The 14,066-nt window shown below is 45.3% G+C and overlaps 1 protein-coding gene across 1 annotated transcript in view; it reads right to left on the reverse strand.

Moving 5' to 3' along the window:
• Positions 1-14,066, reverse strand: part of CD6 (CD6 molecule) — a 112,766-nt gene that overhangs the window by 68,634 nt on the left and 30,066 nt on the right. The window lies entirely within an intron of this gene.

Here is a 14,066-nt window from a genome sequence, read left to right on the forward strand (position 1 = left end):
AGTAATGGAGAGCTGGGAGTCAATAACCACACAATAATGTTTTCCAATATTCTACTAAGTGGTTCATTCATTGCAGACTGCAGAGGACTTCGGGGAAGAGTTATGCCGCGTACACACGAGCGGACTTTACCGCAGACTTTGTCCTGCGGACTTTGACGGACTTTCCGAATAAACGGACTTGCCTACACACGATCAACCAACGTCCGACGGATTCGTACGTGATGACGTACAACCGGACTAAAACAAGGAAGATCATAGCCAGTAGCCAATAGCTGCCCTAGAGTCGAATTTAGTCCGTCGGACTAGCATACATAATTTTCCACTGGACTCAAATCCATCGAAAAGTCGGACTAGCATACAGACTTGAGTCTGTCGAAAAGATTTGAAACAGGTTTCATTTCTAGGTCCGTCAAACTTTTGGGGAAAAAAAGTTTGTGGAGCCCACACAAGATCGAATTGTCCAACAGACTCCGGGCCACCGAACCAAGTAAGCCGTAAAGTCCGATCGTGTGTACGGGGCATTACTCATCAGTGTCCTCCTGCTCACCATCCTGAAAGTATCTGTTCCAGGATGAGTCCAGCAGGGACAGTAATCACCCTAGGTCAGCCTTCCTCAACCAGGGTTCTTCCAGATGTTGTTAGGTTTCCTTCAGCAAGGACTAATTTCTGCCTCTCAGATACATTCCCACTAATCACCTATGTAATGAGTATTCTTCCCACTAACCACCTATGTAATGAGTATTCTTCCCACTGATCACCAATGTAAGGGACATTCTTCTCACTGATCACCAATGTAAGGAACATTCTTCTCACTGACCACCAATGTAAGGAACATACTTCTCACTGATCACCAATGTAAGGAACATTCTTCTCACTGATCACCAATGTAAGGAACATTCTTCTCACTGATCACCAATGTAAGGAACATTCTTCTCACTGATCACCAATGTAAGGAACATTCTTCCCACTGATCACCAATGTAAGGAACATTCTTCTCACTGATCACCAATGTAAGGAACATTCTTCTCACTGATCACCAATGTAAGGAACATTCTTCCCACTAACCACCTATGTAATGAGTATTCTTCCCACTGATCACCAATGTAAGGGACATTCTTCTCACTGATCACCAATGTAAGGAACATTCTTCTCACTGATCACCAATGTAAGGAGCATTCTTCTCACTGATCACCAATGTAAGGAACATTCTTCTCACTGATCACCAATGTAAGGAGCATTCTTCCCACTGATCACCAATGTAAGGAACATTCTTCTCACTGATCACCAATGTAAGGAACATTCTTCTCACTGATCACCAATGTAAGGAACATTCTTCTCACTGACCACCAATGTAAGGAGCATTCTTCTCACTGATCACCAATGTAAGGAACATTCTTCTCACTGATCACCAATGTAAGGAACATTCTTCTCACTGATCACCAATGTAAGGAACATTCTTCTCACTGACCACCAATGTAAGGAGCATTCTTCTCACTGATCACCAATGTAAGGAACATTCTTCTCACTGATCACCAATGTAAGGAACATTCTTCTCACTGACCACCAATGTAAGGAGCATTCTTCTCACTGATCACCAATGTAAGGAACATTCTTCTCACTGATCACCAATGTAAGGGACATTCTTCTCACTGATCACCAATGTAAGGAACATTCTTCCCACTGATCACCAATGTAAGGAACATTCTTCTCACTGATCACCAATGTAAGGAACATTCTTCCCACTGATCACCAATGTAAGGAACATTCTTCTCACTGACCACCAATGTAAGGAGCATTCTTCTCACTGATCACCAATGTAAGGAACATTCTTCTCACTGACCACCAATGTAAGGAACATTCTTCTCACTGATCACCAATGTAAGGAACATTCTTCTCACTGATCACCAATGTAAGGAACATTCTTCTCACTGATCACCAATGTAAGGAACATTCTTCTCACTGATCACCAATGTAAGGAACATTCTTCTCACTGATCACCAATGTAAGGAACATTCTTCTCACTGATCACCAATGTAAGGAACATTCTTCTCACTGATCACCAATGTAAGGAACATTCTTCTCACTGATCACCAATGTAAGGAACATTCTTCCCAATTTTTCTTTATTAAAAGTCTTGCAATCAATAAGCATAAAATCACTATATATAATATACATAAATATATACATATTTACATAAATGAAAATAAATATAGCAAATCTGCTCTCAAACAAAAAATGACTTTACAGCAAAAACAAAACTCATCATGAACATGTCATTATTGGGGATAATCTCACTACAACTCACACCAATACACCAGACATCCAAACTGTGAGGTCAAGAAACAAACCCGCACCCATTATGCATGCAGCCCTTCTTCAAAAAGAAGATACTAACCAACAAAAGCTAAGGGAGTGAAAGAAACAGAAAAAGAAAAGGAGCACCTCACCCAGAGATGGGCAGTTCACCAAAGGCAGGTCTGATATTCCTCCACGCCTTTTTCCAGACCGCCCGAGGCTCCCTGCCCCTCTCAAGACCCCGAATTTTCCCAACCTCACCCAGAATATCGTGTACCACCACCTCAACAGAGAGGACTTTTTTCCGCAGGGTAATCTGGCACCGTGCATTCCATGTGAAGTAACGGACAACTATACTAACTAAAAACAGTGTATCCAAATCAAAATCCCAGCAAGTCGGGAATGCCCCGTACACCCACTCCGCATAACTCATGCGATAGAAAAAGGGGATGCCTAGAGCCCTCCCCACCCTTTTATACACCTCTATGTTAAAGGGACACTGCAGCAAAAAGTGGTCCATAGACTCCACTTTACCAACACACTCCGCTCTAGGACAATCCCGATCATCCACAGGGCGATGCTTCAAGTTCCCTCTGACATAGAGCCTTCCATGGAAAGCGAGCCAGGCTTGATCCCTAAATTTCAAGGGGATTCTTTCTAAATTGATTAAACGCAACCCCTCCCTCATTACAGAGCCTGGGCAATCCCTTAAGGCCAGTGACACACTGAAAGCAGAGCTCAAAATCCTCTTCTCCAGAAGCTTCCTGGGGAGGGACTTGATATCCTCCACTGTCACCTGCCACTGCCGAAGTATTTTCAGACACGGGGCAACATAAGCCGGGAGCTTGCCATGTCGGACTCTCAGACTTTTCACTGGCCCGCCATCTTCCCAGCATCGCAGAAAAGGCCTAAAACAAGACTGAAAAATGCCCACCCATCCCGGCGGGTTTTCTGCTAGCATGTTACCAAGATTGTACTTTAAAAAGAGCAGAGAAAAGAAAACTATTGGGTTGACCATTCCTAGGCCACCCTCCCGCCTAGACAGGTAAGTTACATTGCGTTTGATCAGGTTCAGCCTACTTCCCCATAACAGTTGGAAAAAACAGCTGTACACCCTTGCATAGAGAGATGCTGGCAAGATACAGACGAAGCTGACATACAAAAAGATTGGGACCAGGTACGTTTTGATCAAGTCAACCCTCTCTCTCAAGGAAAGCTTCCATTTCTTCCAGCTTGCTACTTTGGCATTGGCACACACCAACCTGCTTTCCCAATTTCGATGACCATAGTCACCAGGACCAAATTTGATGCCCAACACTTTAATTTCCTGCTGGGGCTCTGGGAAGGCATCCGGAAGTTCGAAGCTTTCACCCTCCTCACCCATCCAGAAAACTTCACTCTTTTCATGGTTGACTTTAGAACCAGAAGCCTCCGTGTACTGCTCTATCATAGAGACCACCTCCTGCGCCTCCTCTGTCCCAGAGACAATAACAGACACATCATCGGCATAGGCCACGACCTTCAGAGGCGGCACACCAGCAATGCCCAAAGGCACCCCGCACAAAGATCCACTCTCTAGCCTTCTTATGAAGGGGTCGATTGCGAATACATATAACAGGGGGCTCAGAGGACATCCCTGGCGCACACCAGAGCTAACCTCAAAAGGCCGTCCAACCCAACCATTTACCAGTGGGAAGCTCTCAGCCCCTCTATATAATGTCTTCAGCCAATCTATAAACCTCCCCTGCAGGCCGTATCTACCAAGTAGCAAATACAGGTACTCGTGATTGACTCTATCAAAAGCCTTCGCCTGATCCAATGCCAGCAAGTACTTTCTCCATCCAGCAGCCCTGCATCGTTCCAAAGCCTCCCGGACAGCTAAAACCGCTGAAAAGGTACTTCTACCTTGGACCGAGCAGTGCTGATGACTGGACAACAAATCGCCTGCTACTGACGACAAGCGCCAAAAAAGAATCTTCGCCAGGATCTTTCTATCAACATTAAGAAGACTGATGGGGCGCCAGTTCTCAATCATTGAGGGGTCTTTACCTTTTGACAGAAGAATCACAGCGGATTGCCTCATGGAGGGAGGGAGCGAACCCTCTTCTAGACAGCTGTTATAAACCTCTGCTAAAAAGGGAGCCAGAATGGACTTAAAACACTTGTAGAATTCAGCTGTCAACCCATCTGGCCCAGGCGATTTTTTGGTAGCCAGCTTCTCTATAGCATGAACTACCTCATCCCCTGAAATTGGTTCTGTCAAATCCATCAAAGGCAATGTACCATTTCCCAATCCTGGAGTAGAATCCAGAAAGCTTTCCATCCTGTCCCGACAAAGGTCCTTTCTTCCCAGAAGGTCTGCATAATATGACCTGAAGATCTCCAGGATCCCTGATCTGGACTTCACCAGGGAACCCGTACTATCCCTCAGGCCTATGACCGTCTTAACTGCTATGCCTTGCTTACAGTTCTGGTAAGGATCAGGCGAGTGATATTTTCCATAATCCCTCTCCAGAACCAAGGAGGCATGCCGGTCGTATTGACACTTCCTAAGAAGAAACTTCACCTCAGAGATCTCCCCTGGATCTCCTCTATACGAGACAAGACGATCAAGCTTCCTCCGCAAATGCTGGTAGGCAATGTACATACCAAGCTGCTTCTTCTTACTTATGGCCTTGAAAAGTCCAATTGTCCTTTGTTTCACAAGTTCCCACCACTCTGACTTACTGCTGCAAAAGTCCAGAATAGAAACCTGTGCCTGAAAAAAATCCTCAAAGGATTGTCTTACCTCTACATCTTCCAGGAGAGCCGAATTCAGTTTCCAGGTACCCCTTCCCCTGGGTAGAGTGTCTGAGGCATTCAGAGTCACAGACAGCATACAGTGGTCAGAGAACTCCACCGCCCTCAACTCAGGAGCCGAGAAAGCAGAGTTCTCCTTTAAAAAAAACCTATCTATCCTACTCTGACTATTCCCTCTCTGAAATGTGAATTCCGTGCTGCCAGGGCAGTGCTTAATATGCACATCTACCAGGCCTGCTTGTCTTACCATATCTCTAAGAAAAACGCTATCGTAACCCAGCCTGTCTATGGAGCCTCTCCTGTCTTCAGGCCTAATTATGGTGTTAAAATCACCTCCAAAGACAACCTGCTGGGACGTAAAAAGGAAGGGCTTGATCTCTGTGAGGAGGCATTTCCTGCCCCATTTTGACTGCGGTCCATAGATATTGATCAGGCGCAGGTCCTGCCCCCTAACAGAGACGTCCAAGACCATGCATCTCCCCATTTCTACCTCAATTACCCGCCGGCATGTTACCATATCGGTTTTAAAAAGGACCGCAACTCCGCTGCAGGGCTCAGCCGCAAGAGACCAAAAGGAGGGACCGCATCTCCACTCCCTTTTTGCTAGATGGACATCGGCCAAAGTATTGAGCCAGGTCTCTTGCAAAAATAAAATCTCGGCATCAAACTCGCTGAGCAAAAATAAGGCAATATCACGAGCTCTTGCAGATTTAATGCTGGCGACATTAATGGTCGCCACCTTTATCGGAGTGGGAACTGCCATCAGGATGATTGGGGTAGTCGTTTCTTAACCTTTGCCACACTCTCATCACCCGAAACAGCTCTCTTAAGACTACGTGACTCCCCCTCATCCATGGATGATAAAGAGAAAGATATATCAGACATATCATCACCTGACAAAACTGAAAAGGTATTACCAAGAGGAACCCCTCCTGGGTCCGACCCTGAGGAAGAAATGACCACTTTACTTGTCTTCCTCTTCTTCTTCTTTTTCTTCCTCCTAAACTTCTCCCACCCCTCATCATCCGAATCCCCCTCAACAGAGGGTGAGACATAGGATATGGACACCCTTCTATCAGCCCCACCCCCATCCTGCACCCCCACATTCCCCTGACCACGTTTGTGCCGCTGAGGGACAGGGACTGGAGGCCGAGTGGGAAGATCCGCCAAACCTGCCCCCCCAGCAGCTTCTGCCAGTCTGGAGGATCTACGTACAGTAGCATTAGGGACCACCACATGGGGGACAGACTCAGGGACCACATTACTAGGTGAAACAGAATCCGAAACAACAGATGTAACAGACACAGGAGGGACAGACTCAGGGACCACATTACTAGGGGAAACAGAATCCGAAACAACAGATGTAACAGACACAGGAGGGACAGACTCAGGGACCACATTACTAGGGGAAACAGAATCCGAAACAACAGATGTAACAGACACAGGAGGGACAGACTCAGGGACCACATTACTAGGGGAAACAGAATCCGAAACAACAGATGTAACAGAAACAGGAGGGACAGACTCAGGGACCACATTACTAGGGGAAACAGAATCCGAAACAACAGATGTAACAGACACAGGAGGGACAGACTCAGGGACCACATTACTAGGGGAAACAGAATCCGAAACAACAGATGTAACAGAAACAGGAGGGACAGACTCAGGGACCACATTACTAGGGGAAACAGAATCCGAAACAACAGATGTAACAGAAACAGGAGGGACAGACTCAGGGACCACATTACTAGGGGAAACAGAATCCGAAACAACAGATGTAACAGAAACAGGAGGGACAGACTCAGGGACCACATTACTAGGGGAAACAGAATCCGAAACAACAGATGTAACAGAAACAGGAGGGACAGACTCAGGGACCACATTACCAGGGGAAACAGAATCTGGAACAGATATAACAGAAACAGGAGGGGCAATAACAGTTTTAGCGGCCTCATCCTCCTTATCAAGTCTCTGCAACTCAGCCTCCAATCCTGGCAAGTTATGTAATGCCTCCGGGCACTGACTATAAGGATGACCGAGCTTTTGGCACAAATTGCACCGAATTTCAGTACAATCCTTAGCCAAATGGTCCAGATCCTGGCATAGTGAGCATTTCTTACGGGTACAGGTGGATGCAAAATGGCCTTTGTCTCCACATTTATTACAGACTTTAGGCTGACCCTGGTAAAAAATAGTCAGCCTATCTCTCCCCAGAAAAGCTGAACAGGGAAGGTGTTGAACTACATTTCCAAGCACCCCCAATTTTAGTGAGACTGTCCAGGCCCCTGTCCATATCCCATGCTCATCAAGGACCTTCCGCAGTGGAGCGAGGACCTCACCATATCGGCGTAGCCATACTATCAAATCAGCCTCTGGTATGGATTCGTTACGCACCAGGATCGTCACCGACTTTATCAGAGGCTGCCTGGAAATCACCTTTGGCACCAAACCACTCCACTGCGGAAGGCCCTTGCACCTACTATACCTCTCCCAAAATAAATCCAGACCCTCAGGTTTTACAAAGGACAAATCAAATTCATAACTGCCCACTGGGCAAATCAAAGCAAAGATATCTGATGCTTTAAACCCCATTTCCAGAACCAACTCAGCCACCCTCCCCCTTACTGGTGGGGTCCCCTCCCCCTCCCACTTCAATTGAACCACATTCCTCCTCCTGTACCCACCAACCATCCCACCACCAAGCCCCCCCAAATTGTGACCACTAAAATTCCCTCCACCCTCTTTGGTGCGACTCCCCAGAACGGACGCATAACTGCCCACATTTCTCCCAGCAGAAGAAGCATTTGTGTGCTTTGAACCGTCTGTCACATTTCTGGCAGATATCGATTGTACAGATTTGGTCTGCACAATCGCTGAGTCTTTCCTCTGCTGAGCAGGGAGAGCAATGTCATTTTTATTTTTCCCAGCAGTATTAACCCCTTCACCACCACCCACCACATTCATAGTTTTATCATTACTGTCATTCTTAATACTTGCTGGTATATTCACAGTTCCTGTAGTCTTCCCAACAGTGTCAGTTCCCACTGCTGTGCTGGTGGAATCTTCAGCTGGCCTGTTCTCCTCCATCAGGACAGGACTTTCAGCAGGCTGGTCTGACACCTCCATGGCTTCCACTGCACATGGTGCAATGTGCTGATCCCCTCCCCCATCACCATCAATCAGCTCTGCTGGAACACAGGGAGGCTCAGGTGAGGCAATCTCTTTGCTGGTGTCAGCCTTACTGTGTGAAACACATGCAGCAAACTTGATAGAGGAACTACTGGTCTCAGCAAATGCAGGAGTAGAAACATCCATGTTCAGGGTGTTTGGTGCAGGTCCATCTTCATTCCCTGGTTTATCTTTCCTCTCATCCTCAGGGGTTTCTGATGGATCACCAGAAATGGCAAACTTGTCTGCTCTCAGGGGTGACTCCATCCGCCGGATGAAGGTCAGGGTGCCATGCTCACTCTCAACCCCCTGGCTGGTTGCCGCTGGCGATTCCAAGGCCTTACATGGGGGGAGAGGTGCAGAGGCAGATGGACCCGGGTCATCCATAACCTGAGGCTGCTGATCCATGCGACTTACTGACGACTGGCTGGCAAATCTCTTCTCATTCTCAAATTTTTCTTTAAAAGCTCCACTTCTGGCTTTTAATTTTTCCAACAATAAAGTTTGCTGCTTTACTTTTTCCTCATATTCCTGTAACTCAGGCTTCATGGCTGTGCGATTTCTACTCCAGGCCTGGAAGTATTTGGCTTTGAAGTTCTTATGGTTAGTTTTCAAAACTTGAAGTTTCTCTTCAGCCCTTCCAATTTCCCTAAAGCGATCAACAATCTTCTGTCTGAAGATACTCGCATCCATACCAGGGCCTGGACCCACAGTCAGATCCTCCACCTCCTCCTCACTAGGCCCCATGTCATCAGGGGGATCCCTCCCTGGGCCTCCCCCAGGATCAGGCATTGTTCCTGGGCCAAGCTAACAGGCAAGGCCCAGGCTTGAAAAAAAGGCTGGTTCTCAGAGAGCTCCTTGGGTGTGTCCTCCTCCTCCTTCCCACTGACCACCAATGTAAGGAACATTCTTCCCACTGATCACCAATGTAAGGGACATTCTTCCCACTGACCACCAATGTAAGGAACATTCTTCTCACTGATCACCAATGTAAGGAACATTCTTCTCACTGATCACCAATGTAAGGGACATTCTTCTCACTGATCACCAATGTAAGGAACATTCTTCCCACTGATCACCAATGTAAGGAACATTCTTCTCACTGATCACCAATGTAAGGGACATTCTTCTCACTGATCACCAATGTAAGGAACATTCTTCTCACTGATCACCAATGTAAGGAACATTCTTCTCACTGATCACCAATGTAAGGAACATTCTTCTCACTGATCACCAATGTAAGGAACATTCTTCTCACTGATCACCAATGTAAGGAGCATTCTTCTCACTGATCACCAATGTAAGGAACATTCTTCTCACTGATCACCAATGTAAGGAACATTCTTCTCACTGATCACCAATGTAAGGAACATTCTTCTCACTGATCACCAATGTAAGGAACATTCTTCTCACTGATCACCAATGTAAGGAACATTCTTCTCACTGATCACCAATGTAAGGAACATTCTTCTCACTGATCACCAATGTAAGGAACATTCTTCTCACTGATCACCAATGTAAGGAACATTCTTCTCACTGATCACCAATGTAAGGAGCATTCTTCTCACTGATCACCAATGTAAGGAACATTCTTCTCACTGATCACCAATGTAAGGATCATTCTTCTCACTGATCACCAATGTAAGGAACATTCTTCTCACTGATCACCAATGTAAGGAACATTCTTCCCACTGATCACCAATGTAAGGAACATTCTTCTCACTGATCACCAATGTAAGGAACATTCTTCCCACTGATCACCGATGTAAGGAACATTCTTCTCACTGATCACCGATGTAAGGAACATTCTTCTCACTGATCACCAATGTAAGGAACATTCTTCTCACTGATCACCAATGTAAGGGGCATTCTTCTCACTGATCACCAATGTAAGGAACATTCTTCTCACTGATCACCAATGTAAGGAGCATTCTTCTCACTGATCACCAATGTAAGGAACATTCTTCTCACTGATCACCAATGTAAGGAACATTCTTCTCACTGATCACCAATGTAAGGAACATTCTTCTCACTGATCACCAATATAAGGAACATTCTTCTCACTGATCACCAATGTAAGGAGCATTCTTCTCACTGATCACCAATGTAAGGAACATTCTTCTCACTGATCGCCAATGTAAGGAACATTCTTCTCACTGATCACCAATGTAAGGAACATTCTTCTCACTGATCACCAATGTAAGGAACATTCTTCCCACTGATCACCAATGTAAGGAACATTCTTCCCACTGATCACCAATGTAAGGAACATTCTTCTCACTGATCACCAATGTAAAGAACATTCTTCTCACTGATCACCAATGTAAGGAACATTCTTCTCACTGATCACCAATGTAAGGAACATTCTTCCCACTGATCACCAATGTAAGGAACATTCTTCCCACTGATCACCAATGTAAGGAACATTCTTCTCACTGATCGCCAATGTAAGGAACATTCTTCTCACTGATCACCAATGTAAGGAACATTCTTCTCACTGATCACCAATGTAAGGAACATTCTTCTCACTGATCACCAATGTAAGGAGCATTCTTCTCACTGATCACCAATGTAAGGAACATTCTTCTCACTGATCACCAATGTAAGGATCATTCTTCTCACTGATCACCAATGTAAGGAACATTCTTCTCACTGATCACCAATGTAAGGAACATTCTTCCCACTGATCACCAATGTAAGGAACATTCTTCTCACTGATCACCAATGTAAGGAACATTCTTCCCACTGATCACCGATGTAAGGAACATTCTTCTCACTGATCACCAATGTAAGGAACATTCTTCTCACTGATCACCAATGTAAGGAACATTCTTCTCACTGATCACCAATGTAAGGGGCATTCTTCTCACTGATCACCAATGTAAGGAACATTCTTCTCACTGATCACCAATGTAAGGAGCATTCTTCTCACTGATCACCAATGTAAGGAACATTCTTCTCACTGATCACCAATGTAAGGAACATTCTTCTCACTGATCACCAATGTAAGGAACATTCTTCTCACTGATCACCAATATAAGGAACATTCTTCTCACTGATCACCAATGTAAGGAGCATTCTTCTCACTGATCACCAATGTAAGGAACATTCTTCTCACTGATCGCCAATGTAAGGAACATTCTTCTCACTGATCACCAATGTAAGGAACATTCTTCTCACTGATCACCAATGTAAGGAACATTCTTCCCACTGATCACCAATGTAAGGAACATTCTTCCCACTGATCACCAATGTAAGGAACATTCTTCTCACTGATCACCAATGTAAAGAACATTCTTCTCACTGATCACCAATGTAAGGAACATTCTTCTCACTGATCACCAATGTAAGGAACATTCTTCCCACTGATCACCAATGTAAGGAACATTCTTCCCACTGATCACCAATGTAAGGAACATTCTTCCCACTGATCACCAATGTAAGGAACATTCTTCTCACTGATCACCAATGTAAGGAACATTCTTCTCACTGATCACCAATGTAAGGAGCATTCTTCTCACTGATCACCAATGTAAGGAGCATTCTTCTCACTGATCACCAATGTAAGGAACATTCTTCTCACTGATCACCAATGTAAGGAACATTCTTCTCACTGATCACCAATATAAGGAACATTCTTCTCACTGATCACCAATGTAAGGAACATTCTTCTCACTGGTCACCAATGTAAGGAACATTCTTCTCACTGATCACCAATGTAAGGAACATTCTTCTCACTGATCACCAATATAAGGAACATTCTTCCCACTGATCACCAATGTAAGGAACATTCTTCTCACTGATCACCAATGTAAGGAACATTCTTCTCACTGATCACCAATGTAAGGAACATTCTTCCCACTGATCACCAATGTAAGGAACATTCTTCTCACTGATCACCAATGTAAGGAACATTCTTCTCACTGATGACCAATGTAAGGAACATTCTTCTCACTGATCACCAATGTAAGGAACATTCTTCTCACTGATCACCAATGTAAGGAACATTCTTCTCACTGAACACCAATGTAAGGGACATTCTTCCCACTGATCACCAATGTAAGGAACATTCTTCTCACTGATCACCAATGTAAGGGACATTCTTCTCACTGATCACCAATGTAAGGAACATTCTTCTCACTGACCACCAATGTAAGGAACATTCTTCTCACTGATCACCAATGTAAGGAACATTCTTCTCACTGACCACCAATGTAGGGAACATTCTTCCCACTGATCACCAATGTAAGGAACATTCTTCTCACTGATCACCAATGTAAGGAACATTCTTCCCACTGATCACCAATGTAAGGGACATTCTTCTCACTGATCACCAATGTAAGGAACATTCTTCTCACTGACCACCAATGTAAGGAACATTCTTCTCACTGATCACCAATGTAAGGAACATTCTTCTCACTGACCACCAATGTAAGGAACATTCTTCTCACTGATCACCAATGTAAGGAACATTCTTCTCACTGATCACCAATGTAAGGAACATTCTTCTCACTGATCACCAATGTAAAGAGCATTCTTCCCACTGATCACCAATGCAGGGGTTCCCTGAGATTGGAAAATTATTTCAAGGTTTCCTCCTTGGTAAAAGGGTTCAGAAAGGCTGACCTAGTCCCTTTTACTTACCAACCCGGAGAATCCACCTACCATATGACTGCTATAGCTTGTTCCAATTGTTTGATCACCATGACAAGTAGTATCCACAATTGCTAGTCAAAAGGTATAAAGGATTTAATTTTTGACCTCCTATTGATAAAAGTCAGAGTATTCGTGTAGGGAACTGATGCCCGCTCCTATTAGTTTTGACTATCTCGGTGTTATTTAGGTACTAAGAGCAAAGTAGATACTGACTCTGAGTTTCATTGGCACACCACAGTCTTTGCATTTGAGAAGCTGCATTCCAAGCTGGTTGGACAACAGGAAGATCTCCCCATCATTGCAGATCTTGTCTTCAGGTATCCGACACAAAGACAAACGCCACATTGTCCTCAGGGGGCCCCGGCAACTGGACTTTACTGCAACATGCATATAGAGGGATCTCTAATTATATATATTAATTATATACCCGGGTATATATACACAATTCCCCCAGGACTCTTATTGGGCCCTTTGCTGATAATCCCTGTTTGTACATTGGATGTTTGGATGGTTATTATTCTCTTCTTATAAAAAGCTTCTATTATTTCTATACTGGTGTACATCTATATACTTATGGGTAATATTATATGCTGGGTGCAGTAGTTGTTCTTCTATTGAATTTAATTAGATTACTAGTAAATTTCCCAGGGAAGGGAATCCCCTTTGTATTTAGTCCTGGATGTCCTGGATGGAGGCCCAGTCCTGTCCTGGGTGGGAGCCTTGTTCCGAATGGAGGCCCTGTCCCTGTTGGGGGACCTGTCCTGGGTGGGCAGCTCTGTCCTGGGTGGAGGACCTGTCCTGTATTGGGTGGGTGGTCTGTTCCGTTCTGGGTGGGTGCCCTGCCCTTGGTGGGGGCCCGGCCCTGTCCTGGATGCTAAGTCCTGGGTGGAGGCCCTGTCCTGGGTGGAGGCCCTGTCCTGGGTGGGTCCTCTGTCCTGGGTGGGTCCTCTGTCCTGGGTGGGTCCTCCGTCCAGGGTTGGGGCCCTGCCCTGGGTGGGGTGGGTGAAAGTCCTGTACTGTCCTGGGTGGAGGCCCTGTCCTGGATGCTCTGTCCAGGGTTGGGGCCCTGCCCTGGGTGGGGTGGGTGAAAGTCCTCTACTGTCCTGGGTGGAGGCCCTGTCCTGGATGCTCTGTCCAGGGTTGGGGCC

The sequence above is a fragment of the Aquarana catesbeiana genome, unplaced genomic scaffold (assembly GCF_042186555.1).
Source record: "Aquarana catesbeiana isolate 2022-GZ unplaced genomic scaffold, ASM4218655v1 unanchor244, whole genome shotgun sequence".
NCBI classification, from domain to species: Eukaryota; Metazoa; Chordata; class Amphibia; order Anura; family Ranidae; genus Aquarana; species Aquarana catesbeiana.